General features: G+C 43.5%; 39 non-coding genes across 39 annotated transcripts; 20 read left to right on the top strand and 19 right to left on the bottom strand.

Annotated features, from left to right (window-relative positions):
• Nucleotides 1-224: 224 nt before the first annotated feature.
• Nucleotides 225-296, top strand: Trnaq-cug (transfer RNA glutamine (anticodon CUG)). The gene has a single exon. It is a non-coding gene; the product is annotated as a tRNA-Gln (tRNA).
• A 358-nt stretch (nt 297-654) lies between these two features.
• Trnay-gua (transfer RNA tyrosine (anticodon GUA)) lies at nt 655-743 on the bottom strand. Its single transcript is given in 2 exon segments — nt 655-690; nt 707-743. It is a non-coding gene; the product is annotated as a tRNA-Tyr (tRNA).
• A 248-nt stretch (nt 744-991) lies between these two features.
• Nucleotides 992-1,063, top strand: Trnaq-cug (transfer RNA glutamine (anticodon CUG)). Its single transcript has one exon. It is a non-coding gene; the product is annotated as a tRNA-Gln (tRNA).
• A 358-nt stretch (nt 1,064-1,421) lies between these two features.
• Nucleotides 1,422-1,510, bottom strand: Trnay-gua (transfer RNA tyrosine (anticodon GUA)). Its single transcript is given in 2 exon segments — nt 1,422-1,457; nt 1,474-1,510. It is a non-coding gene; the product is annotated as a tRNA-Tyr (tRNA).
• A 248-nt stretch (nt 1,511-1,758) lies between these two features.
• Nucleotides 1,759-1,830, top strand: Trnaq-cug (transfer RNA glutamine (anticodon CUG)). Its single transcript has one exon. It is a non-coding gene; the product is annotated as a tRNA-Gln (tRNA).
• Nucleotides 1,831-2,188: 358 nt separating this feature from the next.
• Nucleotides 2,189-2,277, bottom strand: Trnay-gua (transfer RNA tyrosine (anticodon GUA)). Its single transcript is given in 2 exon segments — nt 2,189-2,224; nt 2,241-2,277. It is a non-coding gene; the product is annotated as a tRNA-Tyr (tRNA).
• A 248-nt stretch (nt 2,278-2,525) lies between these two features.
• Nucleotides 2,526-2,597, top strand: Trnaq-cug (transfer RNA glutamine (anticodon CUG)). The gene has a single exon. It is a non-coding gene; the product is annotated as a tRNA-Gln (tRNA).
• A 358-nt stretch (nt 2,598-2,955) lies between these two features.
• Trnay-gua (transfer RNA tyrosine (anticodon GUA)) lies at nt 2,956-3,044 on the bottom strand. The gene is given in 2 exon segments: nt 2,956-2,991; nt 3,008-3,044. It is a non-coding gene; the product is annotated as a tRNA-Tyr (tRNA).
• A 248-nt stretch (nt 3,045-3,292) lies between these two features.
• Trnaq-cug (transfer RNA glutamine (anticodon CUG)) lies at nt 3,293-3,364 on the top strand. Its single transcript has one exon. It is a non-coding gene; the product is annotated as a tRNA-Gln (tRNA).
• A 358-nt stretch (nt 3,365-3,722) lies between these two features.
• Trnay-gua (transfer RNA tyrosine (anticodon GUA)) lies at nt 3,723-3,811 on the bottom strand. Its single transcript is given in 2 exon segments — nt 3,723-3,758; nt 3,775-3,811. It is a non-coding gene; the product is annotated as a tRNA-Tyr (tRNA).
• Nucleotides 3,812-4,059: 248 nt separating this feature from the next.
• Trnaq-cug (transfer RNA glutamine (anticodon CUG)) lies at nt 4,060-4,131 on the top strand. The gene has a single exon. It is a non-coding gene; the product is annotated as a tRNA-Gln (tRNA).
• A 358-nt stretch (nt 4,132-4,489) lies between these two features.
• Trnay-gua (transfer RNA tyrosine (anticodon GUA)) lies at nt 4,490-4,578 on the bottom strand. The gene is given in 2 exon segments: nt 4,490-4,525; nt 4,542-4,578. It is a non-coding gene; the product is annotated as a tRNA-Tyr (tRNA).
• Nucleotides 4,579-4,826: 248 nt separating this feature from the next.
• Nucleotides 4,827-4,898, top strand: Trnaq-cug (transfer RNA glutamine (anticodon CUG)). Its single transcript has one exon. It is a non-coding gene; the product is annotated as a tRNA-Gln (tRNA).
• Nucleotides 4,899-5,256: 358 nt separating this feature from the next.
• On the bottom strand, nt 5,257-5,345 carry Trnay-gua (transfer RNA tyrosine (anticodon GUA)). The gene is given in 2 exon segments: nt 5,257-5,292; nt 5,309-5,345. It is a non-coding gene; the product is annotated as a tRNA-Tyr (tRNA).
• A 248-nt stretch (nt 5,346-5,593) lies between these two features.
• On the top strand, nt 5,594-5,665 carry Trnaq-cug (transfer RNA glutamine (anticodon CUG)). The gene has a single exon. It is a non-coding gene; the product is annotated as a tRNA-Gln (tRNA).
• Nucleotides 5,666-6,023: 358 nt separating this feature from the next.
• On the bottom strand, nt 6,024-6,112 carry Trnay-gua (transfer RNA tyrosine (anticodon GUA)). The gene is given in 2 exon segments: nt 6,024-6,059; nt 6,076-6,112. It is a non-coding gene; the product is annotated as a tRNA-Tyr (tRNA).
• A 248-nt stretch (nt 6,113-6,360) lies between these two features.
• On the top strand, nt 6,361-6,432 carry Trnaq-cug (transfer RNA glutamine (anticodon CUG)). The gene has a single exon. It is a non-coding gene; the product is annotated as a tRNA-Gln (tRNA).
• A 617-nt stretch (nt 6,433-7,049) lies between these two features.
• Trnay-gua (transfer RNA tyrosine (anticodon GUA)) lies at nt 7,050-7,138 on the bottom strand. Its single transcript is given in 2 exon segments — nt 7,050-7,085; nt 7,102-7,138. It is a non-coding gene; the product is annotated as a tRNA-Tyr (tRNA).
• Nucleotides 7,139-7,386: 248 nt separating this feature from the next.
• On the top strand, nt 7,387-7,458 carry Trnaq-cug (transfer RNA glutamine (anticodon CUG)). Its single transcript has one exon. It is a non-coding gene; the product is annotated as a tRNA-Gln (tRNA).
• Nucleotides 7,459-7,816: 358 nt separating this feature from the next.
• Nucleotides 7,817-7,905, bottom strand: Trnay-gua (transfer RNA tyrosine (anticodon GUA)). Its single transcript is given in 2 exon segments — nt 7,817-7,852; nt 7,869-7,905. It is a non-coding gene; the product is annotated as a tRNA-Tyr (tRNA).
• A 248-nt stretch (nt 7,906-8,153) lies between these two features.
• Nucleotides 8,154-8,225, top strand: Trnaq-cug (transfer RNA glutamine (anticodon CUG)). Its single transcript has one exon. It is a non-coding gene; the product is annotated as a tRNA-Gln (tRNA).
• A 358-nt stretch (nt 8,226-8,583) lies between these two features.
• Trnay-gua (transfer RNA tyrosine (anticodon GUA)) lies at nt 8,584-8,672 on the bottom strand. Its single transcript is given in 2 exon segments — nt 8,584-8,619; nt 8,636-8,672. It is a non-coding gene; the product is annotated as a tRNA-Tyr (tRNA).
• A 248-nt stretch (nt 8,673-8,920) lies between these two features.
• Nucleotides 8,921-8,992, top strand: Trnaq-cug (transfer RNA glutamine (anticodon CUG)). Its single transcript has one exon. It is a non-coding gene; the product is annotated as a tRNA-Gln (tRNA).
• A 358-nt stretch (nt 8,993-9,350) lies between these two features.
• On the bottom strand, nt 9,351-9,439 carry Trnay-gua (transfer RNA tyrosine (anticodon GUA)). Its single transcript is given in 2 exon segments — nt 9,351-9,386; nt 9,403-9,439. It is a non-coding gene; the product is annotated as a tRNA-Tyr (tRNA).
• Nucleotides 9,440-9,687: 248 nt separating this feature from the next.
• Trnaq-cug (transfer RNA glutamine (anticodon CUG)) lies at nt 9,688-9,759 on the top strand. Its single transcript has one exon. It is a non-coding gene; the product is annotated as a tRNA-Gln (tRNA).
• Nucleotides 9,760-10,117: 358 nt separating this feature from the next.
• On the bottom strand, nt 10,118-10,206 carry Trnay-gua (transfer RNA tyrosine (anticodon GUA)). The gene is given in 2 exon segments: nt 10,118-10,153; nt 10,170-10,206. It is a non-coding gene; the product is annotated as a tRNA-Tyr (tRNA).
• A 248-nt stretch (nt 10,207-10,454) lies between these two features.
• On the top strand, nt 10,455-10,526 carry Trnaq-cug (transfer RNA glutamine (anticodon CUG)). Its single transcript has one exon. It is a non-coding gene; the product is annotated as a tRNA-Gln (tRNA).
• Nucleotides 10,527-10,884: 358 nt separating this feature from the next.
• On the bottom strand, nt 10,885-10,973 carry Trnay-gua (transfer RNA tyrosine (anticodon GUA)). Its single transcript is given in 2 exon segments — nt 10,885-10,920; nt 10,937-10,973. It is a non-coding gene; the product is annotated as a tRNA-Tyr (tRNA).
• A 248-nt stretch (nt 10,974-11,221) lies between these two features.
• On the top strand, nt 11,222-11,293 carry Trnaq-cug (transfer RNA glutamine (anticodon CUG)). The gene has a single exon. It is a non-coding gene; the product is annotated as a tRNA-Gln (tRNA).
• A 358-nt stretch (nt 11,294-11,651) lies between these two features.
• Trnay-gua (transfer RNA tyrosine (anticodon GUA)) lies at nt 11,652-11,740 on the bottom strand. The gene is given in 2 exon segments: nt 11,652-11,687; nt 11,704-11,740. It is a non-coding gene; the product is annotated as a tRNA-Tyr (tRNA).
• A 248-nt stretch (nt 11,741-11,988) lies between these two features.
• Nucleotides 11,989-12,060, top strand: Trnaq-cug (transfer RNA glutamine (anticodon CUG)). The gene has a single exon. It is a non-coding gene; the product is annotated as a tRNA-Gln (tRNA).
• A 358-nt stretch (nt 12,061-12,418) lies between these two features.
• Nucleotides 12,419-12,507, bottom strand: Trnay-gua (transfer RNA tyrosine (anticodon GUA)). The gene is given in 2 exon segments: nt 12,419-12,454; nt 12,471-12,507. It is a non-coding gene; the product is annotated as a tRNA-Tyr (tRNA).
• Nucleotides 12,508-12,755: 248 nt separating this feature from the next.
• Trnaq-cug (transfer RNA glutamine (anticodon CUG)) lies at nt 12,756-12,827 on the top strand. Its single transcript has one exon. It is a non-coding gene; the product is annotated as a tRNA-Gln (tRNA).
• Nucleotides 12,828-13,185: 358 nt separating this feature from the next.
• Trnay-gua (transfer RNA tyrosine (anticodon GUA)) lies at nt 13,186-13,274 on the bottom strand. The gene is given in 2 exon segments: nt 13,186-13,221; nt 13,238-13,274. It is a non-coding gene; the product is annotated as a tRNA-Tyr (tRNA).
• Nucleotides 13,275-13,522: 248 nt separating this feature from the next.
• Nucleotides 13,523-13,594, top strand: Trnaq-cug (transfer RNA glutamine (anticodon CUG)). The gene has a single exon. It is a non-coding gene; the product is annotated as a tRNA-Gln (tRNA).
• Nucleotides 13,595-13,952: 358 nt separating this feature from the next.
• Trnay-gua (transfer RNA tyrosine (anticodon GUA)) lies at nt 13,953-14,041 on the bottom strand. Its single transcript is given in 2 exon segments — nt 13,953-13,988; nt 14,005-14,041. It is a non-coding gene; the product is annotated as a tRNA-Tyr (tRNA).
• Nucleotides 14,042-14,289: 248 nt separating this feature from the next.
• Nucleotides 14,290-14,361, top strand: Trnaq-cug (transfer RNA glutamine (anticodon CUG)). The gene has a single exon. It is a non-coding gene; the product is annotated as a tRNA-Gln (tRNA).
• A 358-nt stretch (nt 14,362-14,719) lies between these two features.
• On the bottom strand, nt 14,720-14,808 carry Trnay-gua (transfer RNA tyrosine (anticodon GUA)). Its single transcript is given in 2 exon segments — nt 14,720-14,755; nt 14,772-14,808. It is a non-coding gene; the product is annotated as a tRNA-Tyr (tRNA).
• A 248-nt stretch (nt 14,809-15,056) lies between these two features.
• On the top strand, nt 15,057-15,128 carry Trnaq-cug (transfer RNA glutamine (anticodon CUG)). Its single transcript has one exon. It is a non-coding gene; the product is annotated as a tRNA-Gln (tRNA).
• The last annotated feature ends 262 nt before the right edge of the window (nt 15,129-15,390 follow it).

The following is a 15,390-nucleotide window of genomic DNA, read 5'->3' as shown; positions in this document are numbered from 1 at the left end:
TGATTGCTTTACGTCCGTCCCTGTCTTTCGTTTCCACACACTGCTACTCAGCGCTGCCATATAGACGCACAGGAAATGCAGTCATCGGCTGCAAGTGCAAACATTGCCCAGATTAAGTTTTATAATGCTCGATCGTGTCAATTAGGTTAAAAAATGCAAGTAGGAAGTGTCTGAAGTACGTCAGAACACTGCTAAGTGTATTTACGAGTCCCATTCTCCTGTCTGGTTCCATGGTGTAACGGTTAGCACTCTGGACTCTGAATCCAGCGATCCGAGTTCGAATCTCGGTGGAACCTTCGTTTAGTCTAAATTTTCTGTAATAAGCGTTTCTCGCCGATGAAGTAGCAGCGATAGGCTCAGGGGTGTAGTTTCTACGTTTGTATTAAAAACGAGATGTCTATGAAACGGCTGAATATTGGTGCGACTATGTGACCTATATAGCACATTAAACGAGTAATGCCTGTAAGAGCAAGCAATTTTACTATAATTCGAAGAAATATCATTATCCTACGAAGGCTAAGAATCCCATGATTATCAACTAGCTACTAGAAGCTGAGCAAATGAATTTCCTTTAAAATAGGTTTAAAACATAGGGAGGTTCTGACCGAGTGGGCATGCTCTGGAGCCTCTTTGCTCCTGAGATTAGAAAAACAGTCCTCTGGGCCGGATTCGAACCAGCGACCTATGGATAACTGTGAATCCTCCACTACAGTCCACCGCTCTACCAACTGAGCTACCAGAGGCTCTGCATACTTTCTTATTCGTACTGATTGCTTTACGTCCGTCCCTGTCTTTCGTTTCCACACACTGCTACTCAGCGCTGCCATATAGACGCACAGGAAATGCAGTCATCGGCTGCAAGTGCAAACATTGCCCAGATTAAGTTTTATAATGCTCGATCGTGTCAATTAGGTTAAAAAATGCAAGTAGGAAGTGTCTGAAGTACGTCAGAACACTGCTAAGTGTATTTACGAGTCCCATTCTCCTGTCTGGTTCCATGGTGTAACGGTTAGCACTCTGGACTCTGAATCCAGCGATCCGAGTTCGAATCTCGGTGGAACCTTCGTTTAGTCTAAATTTTCTGTAATAAGCGTTTCTCGCCGATGAAGTAGCAGCGATAGGCTCAGGGGTGTAGTTTCTACGTTTGTATTAAAAACGAGATGTCTATGAAACGGCTGAATATTGGTGCGACTATGTGACCTATATAGCACATTAAACGAGTAATGCCTGTAAGAGCAAGCAATTTTACTATAATTCGAAGAAATATCATTATCCTACGAAGGCTAAGAATCCCATGATTATCAACTAGCTACTAGAAGCTGAGCAAATGAATTTCCTTTAAAATAGGTTTAAAACATAGGGAGGTTCTGACCGAGTGGGCATGCTCTGGAGCCTCTTTGCTCCTGAGATTAGAAAAACAGTCCTCTGGGCCGGATTTGAACCAGCGACCTATGGATAACTGTGAATCCTCCACTACAGTCCACCGCTCTACCAACTGAGCTACCAGAGGCTCTGCATACTTTCTTATTCGTACTGATTGCTTTACGTCCGTCCCTGTCTTTCGTTTCCACACACTGCTACTCAGCGCTGCCATATAGACGCACAGGAAATGCAGTCATCGGCTGCAAGTGCAAACATTGCCCAGATTAAGTTTTATAATGCTCGATCGTGTCAATTAGGTTAAAAAATGCAAGTAGGAAGTGTCTGAAGTACGTCAGAACACTGCTAAGTGTATTTACGAGTCCCATTCTCCTGTCTGGTTCCATGGTGTAACGGTTAGCACTCTGGACTCTGAATCCAGCGATCCGAGTTCGAATCTCGGTGGAACCTTCGTTTAGTCTAAATTTTCTGTAATAAGCGTTTCTCGCCGATGAAGTAGCAGCGATAGGCTCAGGGGTGTAGTTTCTACGTTTGTATTAAAAACGAGATGTCTATGAAACGGCTGAATATTGGTGCGACTATGTGACCTATATAGCACATTAAACGAGTAATGCCTGTAAGAGCAAGCAATTTTACTATAATTCGAAGAAATATCATTATCCTACGAAGGCTAAGAATCCCATGATTATCAACTAGCTACTAGAAGCTGAGCAAATGAATTTCCTTTAAAATAGGTTTAAAACATAGGGAGGTTCTGACCGAGTGGGCATGCTCTGGAGCCTCTTTGCTCCTGAGATTAGAAAAACAGTCCTCTGGGCCGGATTTGAACCAGCGACCTATGGATAACTGTGAATCCTCCACTACAGTCCACCGCTCTACCAACTGAGCTACCAGAGGCTCTGCATACTTTCTTATTCGTACTGATTGCTTTACGTCCGTCCCTGTCTTTCGTTTCCACACACTGCTACTCAGCGCTGCCATATAGACGCACAGGAAATGCAGTCATCGGCTGCAAGTGCAAACATTGCCCAGATTAAGTTTTATAATGCTCGATCGTGTCAATTAGGTTAAAAAATGCAAGTAGGAAGTGTCTGAAGTACGTCAGAACACTGCTAAGTGTATTTACGAGTCCCATTCTCCTGTCTGGTTCCATGGTGTAACGGTTAGCACTCTGGACTCTGAATCCAGCGATCCGAGTTCGAATCTCGGTGGAACCTTCGTTTAGTCTAAATTTTCTGTAATAAGCGTTTCTCGCCGATGAAGTAGCAGCGATAGGCTCAGGGGTGTAGTTTCTACGTTTGTATTAAAAACGAGATGTCTATGAAACGGCTGAATATTGGTGCGACTATGTGACCTATATAGCACATTAAACGAGTAATGCCTGTAAGAGCAAGCAATTTTACTATAATTCGAAGAAATATCATTATCCTACGAAGGCTAAGAATCCCATGATTATCAACTAGCTACTAGAAGCTGAGCAAATGAATTTCCTTTAAAATAGGTTTAAAACATAGGGAGGTTCTGACCGAGTGGGCATGCTCTGGAGCCTCTTTGCTCCTGAGATTAGAAAAACAGTCCTCTGGGCCGGATTTGAACCAGCGACCTATGGATAACTGTGAACCCTCCACTACAGTCCACCGCTCTACCAACTGAGCTACCAGAGGCTCTGCATACTTTCTTATTCGTACTGATTGCTTTACGTCCGTCCCTGTCTTTCGTTTCCACACACTGCTACTCAGCGCTGCCATATAGACGCACAGGAAATGCAGTCATCGGCTGCAAGTGCAAACATTGCCCAGATTAAGTTTTATAATGCTCGATCGTGTCAATTAGGTTAAAAAATGCAAGTAGGAAGTGTCTGAAGTACGTCAGAACACTGCTAAGTGTATTTACGAGTCCCATTCTCCTGTCTGGTTCCATGGTGTAACGGTTAGCACTCTGGACTCTGAATCCAGCGATCCGAGTTCGAATCTCGGTGGAACCTTCGTTTAGTCTAAATTTTCTGTAATAAGCGTTTCTCGCCGATGAAGTAGCAGCGATAGGCTCAGGGGTGTAGTTTCTACGTTTGTATTAAAAACGAGATGTCTATGAAACGGCTGAATATTGGTGCGACTATGTGACCTATATAGCACATTAAACGAGTAATGCCTGTAAGAGCAAGCAATTTTACTATAATTCGAAGAAATATCATTATCCTACGAAGGCTAAGAATCCCATGATTATCAACTAGCTACTAGAAGCTGAGCAAATGAATTTCCTTTAAAATAGGTTTAAAACATAGGGAGGTTCTGACCGAGTGGGCATGCTCTGGAGCCTCTTTGCTCCTGAGATTAGAAAAACAGTCCTCTGGGCCGGATTTGAACCAGCGACCTATGGATAACTGTGAATCCTCCACTACAGTCCACCGCTCTACCAACTGAGCTACCAGAGGCTCTGCATACTTTCTTATTCGTACTGATTGCTTTACGTCCGTCCCTGTCTTTCGTTTCCACACACTGCTACTCAGCGCTGCCATATAGACGCACAGGAAATGCAGTCATCGGCTGCAAGTGCAAACATTGCCCAGATTAAGTTTTATAATGCTCGATCGTGTCAATTAGGTTAAAAAATGCAAGTAGGAAGTGTCTGAAGTACGTCAGAACACTGCTAAGTGTATTTACGAGTCCCATTCTCCTGTCTGGTTCCATGGTGTAACGGTTAGCACTCTGGACTCTGAATCCAGCGATCCGAGTTCGAATCTCGGTGGAACCTTCGTTTAGTCTAAATTTTCTGTAATAAGCGTTTCTCGCCGATGAAGTAGCAGCGATAGGCTCAGGGGTGTAGTTTCTACGTTTGTATTAAAAACGAGATGTCTATGAAACGGCTGAATATTGGTGCGACTATGTGACCTATATAGCACATTAAACGAGTAATGCCTGTAAGAGCAAGCAATTTTACTATAATTCGAAGAAATATCATTATCCTACGAAGGCTAAGAATCCCATGATTATCAACTAGCTACTAGAAGCTGAGCAAATGAATTTCCTTTAAAATAGGTTTAAAACATAGGGAGGTTCTGACCGAGTGGGCATGCTCTGGAGCCTCTTTGCTCCTGAGATTAGAAAAACAGTCCTCTGGGCCGGATTTGAACCAGCGACCTATGGATAACTGTGAATCCTCCACTACAGTCCACCGCTCTACCAACTGAGCTACCAGAGGCTCTGCATACTTTCTTATTCGTACTGATTGCTTTACGTCCGTCCCTGTCTTTCGTTTCCACACACTGCTACTCAGCGCTGCCATATAGACGCACAGGAAATGCAGTCATCGGCTGCAAGTGCAAACATTGCCCAGATTAAGTTTTATAATGCTCGATCGTGTCAATTAGGTTAAAAAATGCAAGTAGGAAGTGTCTGAAGTACGTCAGAACACTGCTAAGTGTATTTACGAGTCCCATTCTCCTGTCTGGTTCCATGGTGTAACGGTTAGCACTCTGGACTCTGAATCCAGCGATCCGAGTTCGAATCTCGGTGGAACCTTCGTTTAGTCTAAATTTTCTGTAATAAGCGTTTCTCGCCGATGAAGTAGCAGCGATAGGCTCAGGGGTGTAGTTTCTACGTTTGTATTAAAAACGAGATGTCTATGAAACGGCTGAATATTGGTGCGACTATGTGACCTATATAGCACATTAAACGAGTAATGCCTGTAAGAGCAAGCAATTTTACTATAATTCGAAGAAATATCATTATCCTACGAAGGCTAAGAATCCCATGATTATCAACTAGCTACTAGAAGCTGAGCAAATGAATTTCCTTTAAAATAGGTTTAAAACATAGGGAGGTTCTGACCGAGTGGGCATGCTCTGGAGCCTCTTTGCTCCTGAGATTAGAAAAACAGTCCTCTGGGCCGGATTTGAACCAGCGACCTATGGATAACTGTGAATCCTCCACTACAGTCCACCGCTCTACCAACTGAGCTACCAGAGGCTCTGCATACTTTCTTATTCGTACTGATTGCTTTACGTCCGTCCCTGTCTTTCGTTTCCACACACTGCTACTCAGCGCTGCCATATAGACGCACAGGAAATGCAGTCATCGGCTGCAAGTGCAAACATTGCCCAGATTAAGTTTTATAATGCTCGATCGTGTCAATTAGGTTAAAAAATGCAAGTAGGAAGTGTCTGAAGTACGTCAGAACACTGCTAAGTGTATTTACGAGTCCCATTCTCCTGTCTGGTTCCATGGTGTAACGGTTAGCACTCTGGACTCTGAATCCAGCGATCCGAGTTCGAATCTCGGTGGAACCTTCGTTTAGTCTAAATTTTCTGTAATAAGCGTTTCTCGCCGATGAAGTAGCAGCGATAGGCTCAGGGGTGTAGTTTCTACGTTTGTATTAAAAACGAGATGTCTATGAAACGGCTGAATATTGGTGCGACTATGTGACCTATATAGCACATTAAACGAGTAATGCCTGTAAGAGCAAGCAATTTTACTATAATTCGAAGAAATATCATTATCCTACGAAGGCTAAGAATCCCATGATTATCAACTAGCTACTAGAAGCTGAGCAAATGAATTTCCTTTAAAATAGGTTTAAAACATAGGGAGGTTCTGACCGAGTGGGCATGCTCTGGAGCCTCTTTGCTCCTGAGATTAGAAAAACAGTCCTCTGGGCCGGATTTGAACCAGCGACCTATGGATAACTGTGAATCCTCCACTACAGTCCACCGCTCTACCAACTGAGCTACCAGAGGCTCTGCATGCTTTCTTATTCGTACTGATTGCTTTACGTCCGTCCCTGTCTTTCGTTTCCACACACTGCTACTCAGCGCTGCCATATAGACGCACAGGAAATGCAGTCATCGGCTGCAAGTGCAAACATTGCCCAGATTAAGTTTTATAATGCTCGATCGTGTCAATTAGGTTAAAAAATGCAAGTAGGAAGTGTCTGAAGTACGTCAGAACACTGCTAAGTGTATTTACGAGTCCCATTCTCCTGTCTGGTTCCATGGTGTAACGGTTAGCACTCTGGACTCTGAATCCAGCGATCCGAGTTCGAATCTCGGTGGAACCTTCGTTTAGTCTAAATTTTCTGTAATAAGCGTTTCTCGCCGATGAAGTAGCAGCGATAGGCTCAGGGGTGTAGTTTCTACGTTTGTATTAAAAACGAGATGTCTATGAAACGGCTGAATATTGGGACTTGTAGTCCGGGGTGATATGTTACAATACAGCATCACCGGTCTATTGCGGTCTAACTGTGTTGGTGAGGCAGTAAATTTCCACAGGGCAGTGACTGCGTCACTGCAATTCACTTTGGAGGTGTGGCGGTGGGACTTGTAGTCCCGTGCCACCCTCTGACGGTGATAGTACTACATGAGTCAGGCAGAAAAATTTTGCCGAACATGGGCAGGTGAAGGTGTGGCCGTGGGACTTAATAGTCCCGTGGTGAATATTGGTGCGACTATGTGACCTATATAGCACATTAAACGAGTAATGCCTGTAAGAGCAAGCAATTTTACTATAATTCGAAGAAATATCATTATCCTACGAAGGCTAAGAATCCCATGATTATCAACTAGCTACTAGAAGCTGAGCAAATGAATTTCCTTTAAAATAGGTTTAAAACATAGGGAGGTTCTGACCGAGTGGGCATGCTCTGGAGCCTCTTTGCTCCTGAGATTAGAAAAACAGTCCTCTGGGCCGGATTTGAACCAGCGACCTATGGATAACTGTGAATCCTCCACTACAGTCCACCGCTCTACCAACTGAGCTACCAGAGGCTCTGCATACTTTCTTATTCGTACTGATTGCTTTACGTCCGTCCCTGTCTTTCGTTTCCACACACTGCTACTCAGCGCTGCCATATAGACGCACAGGAAATGCAGTCATCGGCTGCAAGTGCAAACATTGCCCAGATTAAGTTTTATAATGCTCGATCGTGTCAATTAGGTTAAAAAATGCAAGTAGGAAGTGTCTGAAGTACGTCAGAACACTGCTAAGTGTATTTACGAGTCCCATTCTCCTGTCTGGTTCCATGGTGTAACGGTTAGCACTCTGGACTCTGAATCCAGCGATCCGAGTTCGAATCTCGGTGGAACCTTCGTTTAGTCTAAATTTTCTGTAATAAGCGTTTCTCGCCGATGAAGTAGCAGCGATAGGCTCAGGGGTGTAGTTTCTACGTTTGTATTAAAAACGAGATGTCTATGAAACGGCTGAATATTGGTGCGACTATGTGACCTATATAGCACATTAAACGAGTAATGCCTGTAAGAGCAAGCAATTTTACTATAATTCGAAGAAATATCATTATCCTACGAAGGCTAAGAATCCCATGATTATCAACTAGCTACTAGAAGCTGAGCAAATGAATTTCCTTTAAAATAGGTTTAAAACATAGGGAGGTTCTGACCGAGTGGGCATGCTCTGGAGCCTCTTTGCTCCTGAGATTAGAAAAACAGTCCTCTGGGCCGGATTTGAACCAGCGACCTATGGATAACTGTGAATCCTCCACTACAGTCCACCGCTCTACCAACTGAGCTACCAGAGGCTCTGCATACTTTCTTATTCGTACTGATTGCTTTACGTCCGTCCCTGTCTTTCGTTTCCACACACTGCTACTCAGCGCTGCCATATAGACGCACAGGAAATGCAGTCATCGGCTGCAAGTGCAAACATTGCCCAGATTAAGTTTTATAATGCTCGATCGTGTCAATTAGGTTAAAAAATGCAAGTAGGAAGTGTCTGAAGTACGTCAGAACACTGCTAAGTGTATTTACGAGTCCCATTCTCCTGTCTGGTTCCATGGTGTAACGGTTAGCACTCTGGACTCTGAATCCAGCGATCCGAGTTCGAATCTCGGTGGAACCTTCGTTTAGTCTAAATTTTCTGTAATAAGCGTTTCTCGCCGATGAAGTAGCAGCGATAGGCTCAGGGGTGTAGTTTCTACGTTTGTATTAAAAACGAGATGTCTATGAAACGGCTGAATATTGGTGCGACTATGTGACCTATATAGCACATTAAACGAGTAATGCCTGTAAGAGCAAGCAATTTTACTATAATTCGAAGAAATATCATTATCCTACGAAGGCTAAGAATCCCATGATTATCAACTAGCTACTAGAAGCTGAGCAAATGAATTTCCTTTAAAATAGGTTTAAAACATAGGGAGGTTCTGACCGAGTGGGCATGCTCTGGAGCCTCTTTGCTCCTGAGATTAGAAAAACAGTCCTCTGGGCCGGATTTGAACCAGCGACCTATGGATAACTGTGAATCCTCCACTACAGTCCACCGCTCTACCAACTGAGCTACCAGAGGCTCTGCATACTTTCTTATTCGTACTGATTGCTTTACGTCCGTCCCTGTCTTTCGTTTCCACACACTGCTACTCAGCGCTGCCATATAGACGCACAGGAAATGCAGTCATCGGCTGCAAGTGCAAACATTGCCCAGATTAAGTTTTATAATGCTCGATCGTGTCAATTAGGTTAAAAAATGCAAGTAGGAAGTGTCTGAAGTACGTCAGAACACTGCTAAGTGTATTTACGAGTCCCATTCTCCTGTCTGGTTCCATGGTGTAACGGTTAGCACTCTGGACTCTGAATCCAGCGATCCGAGTTCGAATCTCGGTGGAACCTTCGTTTAGTCTAAATTTTCTGTAATAAGCGTTTCTCGCCGATGAAGTAGCAGCGATAGGCTCAGGGGTGTAGTTTCTACGTTTGTATTAAAAACGAGATGTCTATGAAACGGCTGAATATTGGTGCGACTATGTGACCTATATAGCACATTAAACGAGTAATGCCTGTAAGAGCAAGCAATTTTACTATAATTCGAAGAAATATCATTATCCTACGAAGGCTAAGAATCCCATGATTATCAACTAGCTACTAGAAGCTGAGCAAATGAATTTCCTTTAAAATAGGTTTAAAACATAGGGAGGTTCTGACCGAGTGGGCATGCTCTGGAGCCTCTTTGCTCCTGAGATTAGAAAAACAGTCCTCTGGGCCGGATTTGAACCAGCGACCTATGGATAACTGTGAATCCTCCACTACAGTCCACCGCTCTACCAACTGAGCTACCAGAGGCTCTGCATACTTTCTTATTCGTACTGATTGCTTTACGTCCGTCCCTGTCTTTCGTTTCCACACACTGCTACTCAGCGCTGCCATATAGACGCACAGGAAATGCAGTCATCGGCTGCAAGTGCAAACATTGCCCAGATTAAGTTTTATAATGCTCGATCGTGTCAATTAGGTTAAAAAATGCAAGTAGGAAGTGTCTGAAGTACGTCAGAACACTGCTAAGTGTATTTACGAGTCCCATTCTCCTGTCTGGTTCCATGGTGTAACGGTTAGCACTCTGGACTCTGAATCCAGCGATCCGAGTTCGAATCTCGGTGGAACCTTCGTTTAGTCTAAATTTTCTGTAATAAGCGTTTCTCGCCGATGAAGTAGCAGCGATAGGCTCAGGGGTGTAGTTTCTACGTTTGTATTAAAAACGAGATGTCTATGAAACGGCTGAATATTGGTGCGACTATGTGACCTATATAGCACATTAAACGAGTAATGCCTGTAAGAGCAAGCAATTTTACTATAATTCGAAGAAATATCATTATCCTACGAAGGCTAAGAATCCCATGATTATCAACTAGCTACTAGAAGCTGAGCAAATGAATTTCCTTTAAAATAGGTTTAAAACATAGGGAGGTTCTGACCGAGTGGGCATGCTCTGGAGCCTCTTTGCTCCTGAGATTAGAAAAACAGTCCTCTGGGCCGGATTTGAACCAGCGACCTATGGATAACTGTGAATCCTCCACTACAGTCCACCGCTCTACCAACTGAGCTACCAGAGGCTCTGCATACTTTCTTATTCGTACTGATTGCTTTACGTCCGTCCCTGTCTTTCGTTTCCACACACTGCTACTCAGCGCTGCCATATAGACGCACAGGAAATGCAGTCATCGGCTGCAAGTGCAAACATTGCCCAGATTAAGTTTTATAATGCTCGATCGTGTCAATTAGGTTAAAAAATGCAAGTAGGAAGTGTCTGAAGTACGTCAGAACACTGCTAAGTGTATTTACGAGTCCCATTCTCCTGTCTGGTTCCATGGTGTAACGGTTAGCACTCTGGACTCTGAATCCAGCGATCCGAGTTCGAATCTCGGTGGAACCTTCGTTTAGTCTAAATTTTCTGTAATAAGCGTTTCTCGCCGATGAAGTAGCAGCGATAGGCTCAGGGGTGTAGTTTCTACGTTTGTATTAAAAACGAGATGTCTATGAAACGGCTGAATATTGGTGCGACTATGTGACCTATATAGCACATTAAACGAGTAATGCCTGTAAGAGCAAGCAATTTTACTATAATTCGAAGAAATATCATTATCCTACGAAGGCTAAGAATCCCATGATTATCAACTAGCTACTAGAAGCTGAGCAAATGAATTTCCTTTAAAATAGGTTTAAAACATAGGGAGGTTCTGACCGAGTGGGCATGCTCTGGAGCCTCTTTGCTCCTGAGATTAGAAAAACAGTCCTCTGGGCCGGATTTGAACCAGCGACCTATGGATAACTGTGAATCCTCCACTACAGTCCACCGCTCTACCAACTGAGCTACCAGAGGCTCTGCATACTTTCTTATTCGTACTGATTGCTTTACGTCCGTCCCTGTCTTTCGTTTCCACACACTGCTACTCAGCGCTGCCATATAGACGCACAGGAAATGCAGTCATCGGCTGCAAGTGCAAACATTGCCCAGATTAAGTTTTATAATGCTCGATCGTGTCAATTAGGTTAAAAAATGCAAGTAGGAAGTGTCTGAAGTACGTCAGAACACTGCTAAGTGTATTTACGAGTCCCATTCTCCTGTCTGGTTCCATGGTGTAACGGTTAGCACTCTGGACTCTGAATCCAGCGATCCGAGTTCGAATCTCGGTGGAACCTTCGTTTAGTCTAAATTTTCTGTAATAAGCGTTTCTCGCCGATGAAGTAGCAGCGATAGGCTCAGGGGTGTAGTTTCTACGTTTGTATTAAAAACGAGATGTCTATGAAACGGCTGAATATTGGTGCGACTATGTGACCTATATAGCACATTAAACGAGTAATGCCTGTAAGAGCAAGCAATTTTACTATAATTCGAAGAAATATCATTATCCTACGAAGGCTAAGAATCCCATGATTATCAACTAGCTACTAGAAGCTGAGCAAATGAATTTCCTTTAAAATAGGTTTAAAACATAGGGAGGTTCTGACCGAGTGGGCGTGCTCTGGAGCCTCTTTGCTCCTGAGATTAGAAAAACAGTCCTCTGGGCCGGATTTGAACCAGCGACCTATGGATAACTGTGAATCCTCCACTACAGTCCACCGCTCTACCAACTGAGCTACCAGAGGCTCTGCATACTTTCTTATTCGTACTGATTGCTTTACGTCCGTCCCTGTCTTTCGTTTCCACACACTGCTACTCAGCGCTGCCATATAGACGCACAGGAAATGCAGTCATCGGCTGCAAGTGCAAACATTGCCCAGATTAAGTTTTATAATGCTCGATCGTGTCAATTAGGTTAAAAAATGCAAGTAGGAAGTGTCTGAAGTACGTCAGAACACTGCTAAGTGTATTTACGAGTCCCATTCTCCTGTCTGGTTCCATGGTGTAACGGTTAGCACTCTGGACTCTGAATCCAGCGATCCGAGTTCGAATCTCGGTGGAACCTTCGTTTAGTCTAAATTTTCTGTAATAAGCGTTTCTCGCCGATGAAGTAGCAGCGATAGGCTCAGGGGTGTAGTTTCTACGTTTGTATTAAAAACGAGATGTCTATGAAACGGCTGAATATTGGTGCGACTATGTGACCTATATAGCACATTAAACGAGTAATGCCTGTAAGAGCAAGCAATTTTACTATAATTCGAAGAAATATCATTATCCTACGAAGGCTAAGAATCCCATGATTATCAACTAGCTACTAGAAGCTGAGCAAATGAATTTCCTTTAAAATAGGTTTAAAACATAGGGAGGTTCTGACCGAGTGGGCATGCTCTGGAGCCTCTTTGCTCCTGAGATTAGAAAAACAGTCCTCTGGGCCGGATTTGAACCAGCGACCTATGGATAACTGTGAATCCTCCACTACAGTCCACCGCTCTACCAACTGAGCTACCAGAGGCTCTGCATACTTTCTTATTCGTACTGATTGCTTTACGTCCGTCCCTGTCTTTCGTTTCCACACACTGCTACTCAGCGCTGCCATATAGACGCACAGGAAATGCAGTCATCGGCTGCAAGTGCAAACATTGCCCAGATTAAGTTTTATAATGCTCGATCGTGTCAATTAGGTTAAAAAATGCAAGTAGGAAGTGTCTGAAGTACGTCAGAACACTGCTAAGTGTATTTACGAGTCCCATTCTCCTGTCTGGTTCCATGGTGTAACGGTTAGCACTCTGGACTCTGAATCCAGCGATCCGAGTTCGAATCTCGGTGGAACCTTCGTTTAGTCTAAATTTTCTGTAATAAGCGTTTCTCGCCGATGAAGTAGCAGCGATAGGCTCAGGGGTGTAGTTTCTACGTTTGTATTAAAAACGAGATGTCTATGAAACGGCTGAATATTGGTACGACTATGTGACCTATATAGCACATTAAACGAGTAATGCCTGTAAGAGCAAGCAATTTTACTATAATTCGAAGAAATATCATTATCCTACGAAGGCTAAGAATCCCATGATTATCAACTAGCTACTAGAAGCTGAGCAAATGAATTTCCTTTAAAATAGGTTTAAAACATAGGGAGGTTCTGACCGAGTGGGCATGCTCTGGAGCCTCTTTGCTCCTGAGATTAGAAAAACAGTCCTCTGGGCCGGATTTGAACCAGCGACCTATGGATAACTGTGAATCCTCCACTACAGTCCACCGCTCTACCAACTGAGCTACCAGAGGCTCTGCATACTTTCTTATTCGTACTGATTGCTTTACGTCCGTCCCTGTCTTTCGTTTCCACACACTGCTACTCAGCGCTGCCATATAGACGCACAGGAAATGCAGTCATCGGCTGCAAGTGCAAACATTGCCCAGATTAAGTTTTATAATGCTCGATCGTGTCAATTAGGTTAAAAAATGCAAGTAGGAAGTGTCTGAAGTACGTCAGAACACTGCTAAGTGTATTTACGAGTCCCATTCTCCTGTCTGGTTCCATGGTGTAACGGTTAGCACTCTGGACTCTGAATCCAGCGATCCGAGTTCGAATCTCGGTGGAACCTTCGTTTAGTCTAAATTTTCTGTAATAAGCGTTTCTCGCCGATGAAGTAGCAGCGATAGGCTCAGGGGTGTAGTTTCTACGTTTGTATTAAAAACGAGATGTCTATGAAACGGCTGAATATTGGTACGACTATGTGACCTATATAGCACATTAAACGAGTAATGCCTGTAAGAGCAAGCAATTTTACTATAATTCGAAGAAATATCATTATCCTACGAAGGCTAAGAATCCCATGATTATCAACTAGCTACTAGAAGCTGAGCAAATGAATTTCCTTTAAAATAGGTTTAAAACATAGGGAGGTTCTGACCGAGTGGGCATGCTCTGGAGCCTCTTTGCTCCTGAGATTAGAAAAACAGTCCTCTGGGCCGGATTTGAACCAGCGACCTATGGATAACTGTGAATCCTCCACTACAGTCCACCGCTCTACCAACTGAGCTACCAGAGGCTCTGCATACTTTCTTATTCGTACTGATTGCTTTACGTCCGTCCCTGTCTTTCGTTTCCACACACTGCTACTCAGCGCTGCCATATAGACGCACAGGAAATGCAGTCATCGGCTGCAAGTGCAAACATTGCCCAGATTAAGTTTTATAATGCTCGATCGTGTCAATTAGGTTAAAAAATGCAAGTAGGAAGTGTCTGAAGTACGTCAGAACACTGCTAAGTGTATTTACGAGTCCCATTCTCCTGTCTGGTTCCATGGTGTAACGGTTAGCACTCTGGACTCTGAATCCAGCGATCCGAGTTCGAATCTCGGTGGAACCTTCGTTTAGTCTAAATTTTCTGTAATAAGCGTTTCTCGCCGATGAAGTAGCAGCGATAGGCTCAGGGGTGTAGTTTCTACGTTTGTATTAAAAACGAGATGTCTATGAAACGGCTGAATATTGGTACGACTATGTGACCTATATAGCACATTAAACGAGTAATGCCTGTAAGAGCAAGCAATTTTACTATAATTCGAAGAAATATCATTATCCTACGAAGGCTAAGAATCCCATGATTATCAACTAGCTACTAGAAGCTGAGCAAATGAATTTCCTTTAAAATAGGTTTAAAACATAGGGAGGTTCTGACCGAGTGGGCATGCTCTGGAGCCTCTTTGCTCCTGAGATTAGAAAAACAGTCCTCTGGGCCGGATTTGAACCAGCGACCTATGGATAACTGTGAATCCTCCACTACAGTCCACCGCTCTACCAACTGAGCTACCAGAGGCTCTGCATACTTTCTTATTCGTACTGATTGCTTTACGTCCGTCCCTGTCTTTCGTTTCCACACACTGCTACTCAGCGCTGCCATATAGACGCACAGGAAATGCAGTCATCGGCTGCAAGTGCAAACATTGCCCAGATTAAGTTTTATAATGCTCGATCGTGTCAATTAGGTTAAAAAATGCAAGTAGGAAGTGTCTGAAGTACGTCAGAACACTGCTAAGTGTATTTACGAGTCCCATTCTCCTGTCTGGTTCCATGGTGTAACGGTTAGCACTCTGGACTCTGAATCCAGCGATCCGAGTTCGAATCTCGGTGGAACCTTCGTTTAGTCTAAATTTTCTGTAATAAGCGTTTCTCGCCGATGAAGTAGCAGCGATAGGCTCAGGGGTGTAGTTTCTACGTTTGTATTAAAAACGAGATGTCTATGAAACGGCTGAATATTGGTACGACTATGTGACCTATATAGCACATTAAACGAGTAATGCCTGTAAGAGCAAGCAATTTTACTATAATTCGAAGAAATATCATTATCCTACGAAGGCTAAGAATCCCATGATTATCAACTAGCTACTAGAAGCTGAGC

The sequence above is a fragment of the Schistocerca serialis genome, chromosome 2, assembly GCF_023864345.2.
Source record: "Schistocerca serialis cubense isolate TAMUIC-IGC-003099 chromosome 2, iqSchSeri2.2, whole genome shotgun sequence".
NCBI lineage: Eukaryota > Metazoa > Arthropoda > Insecta > Orthoptera > Acrididae > Schistocerca > Schistocerca serialis.
Note: the sequence above shows the minus strand (reverse complement) of the source record. Positions and strands in the feature narration are given on the sequence as shown.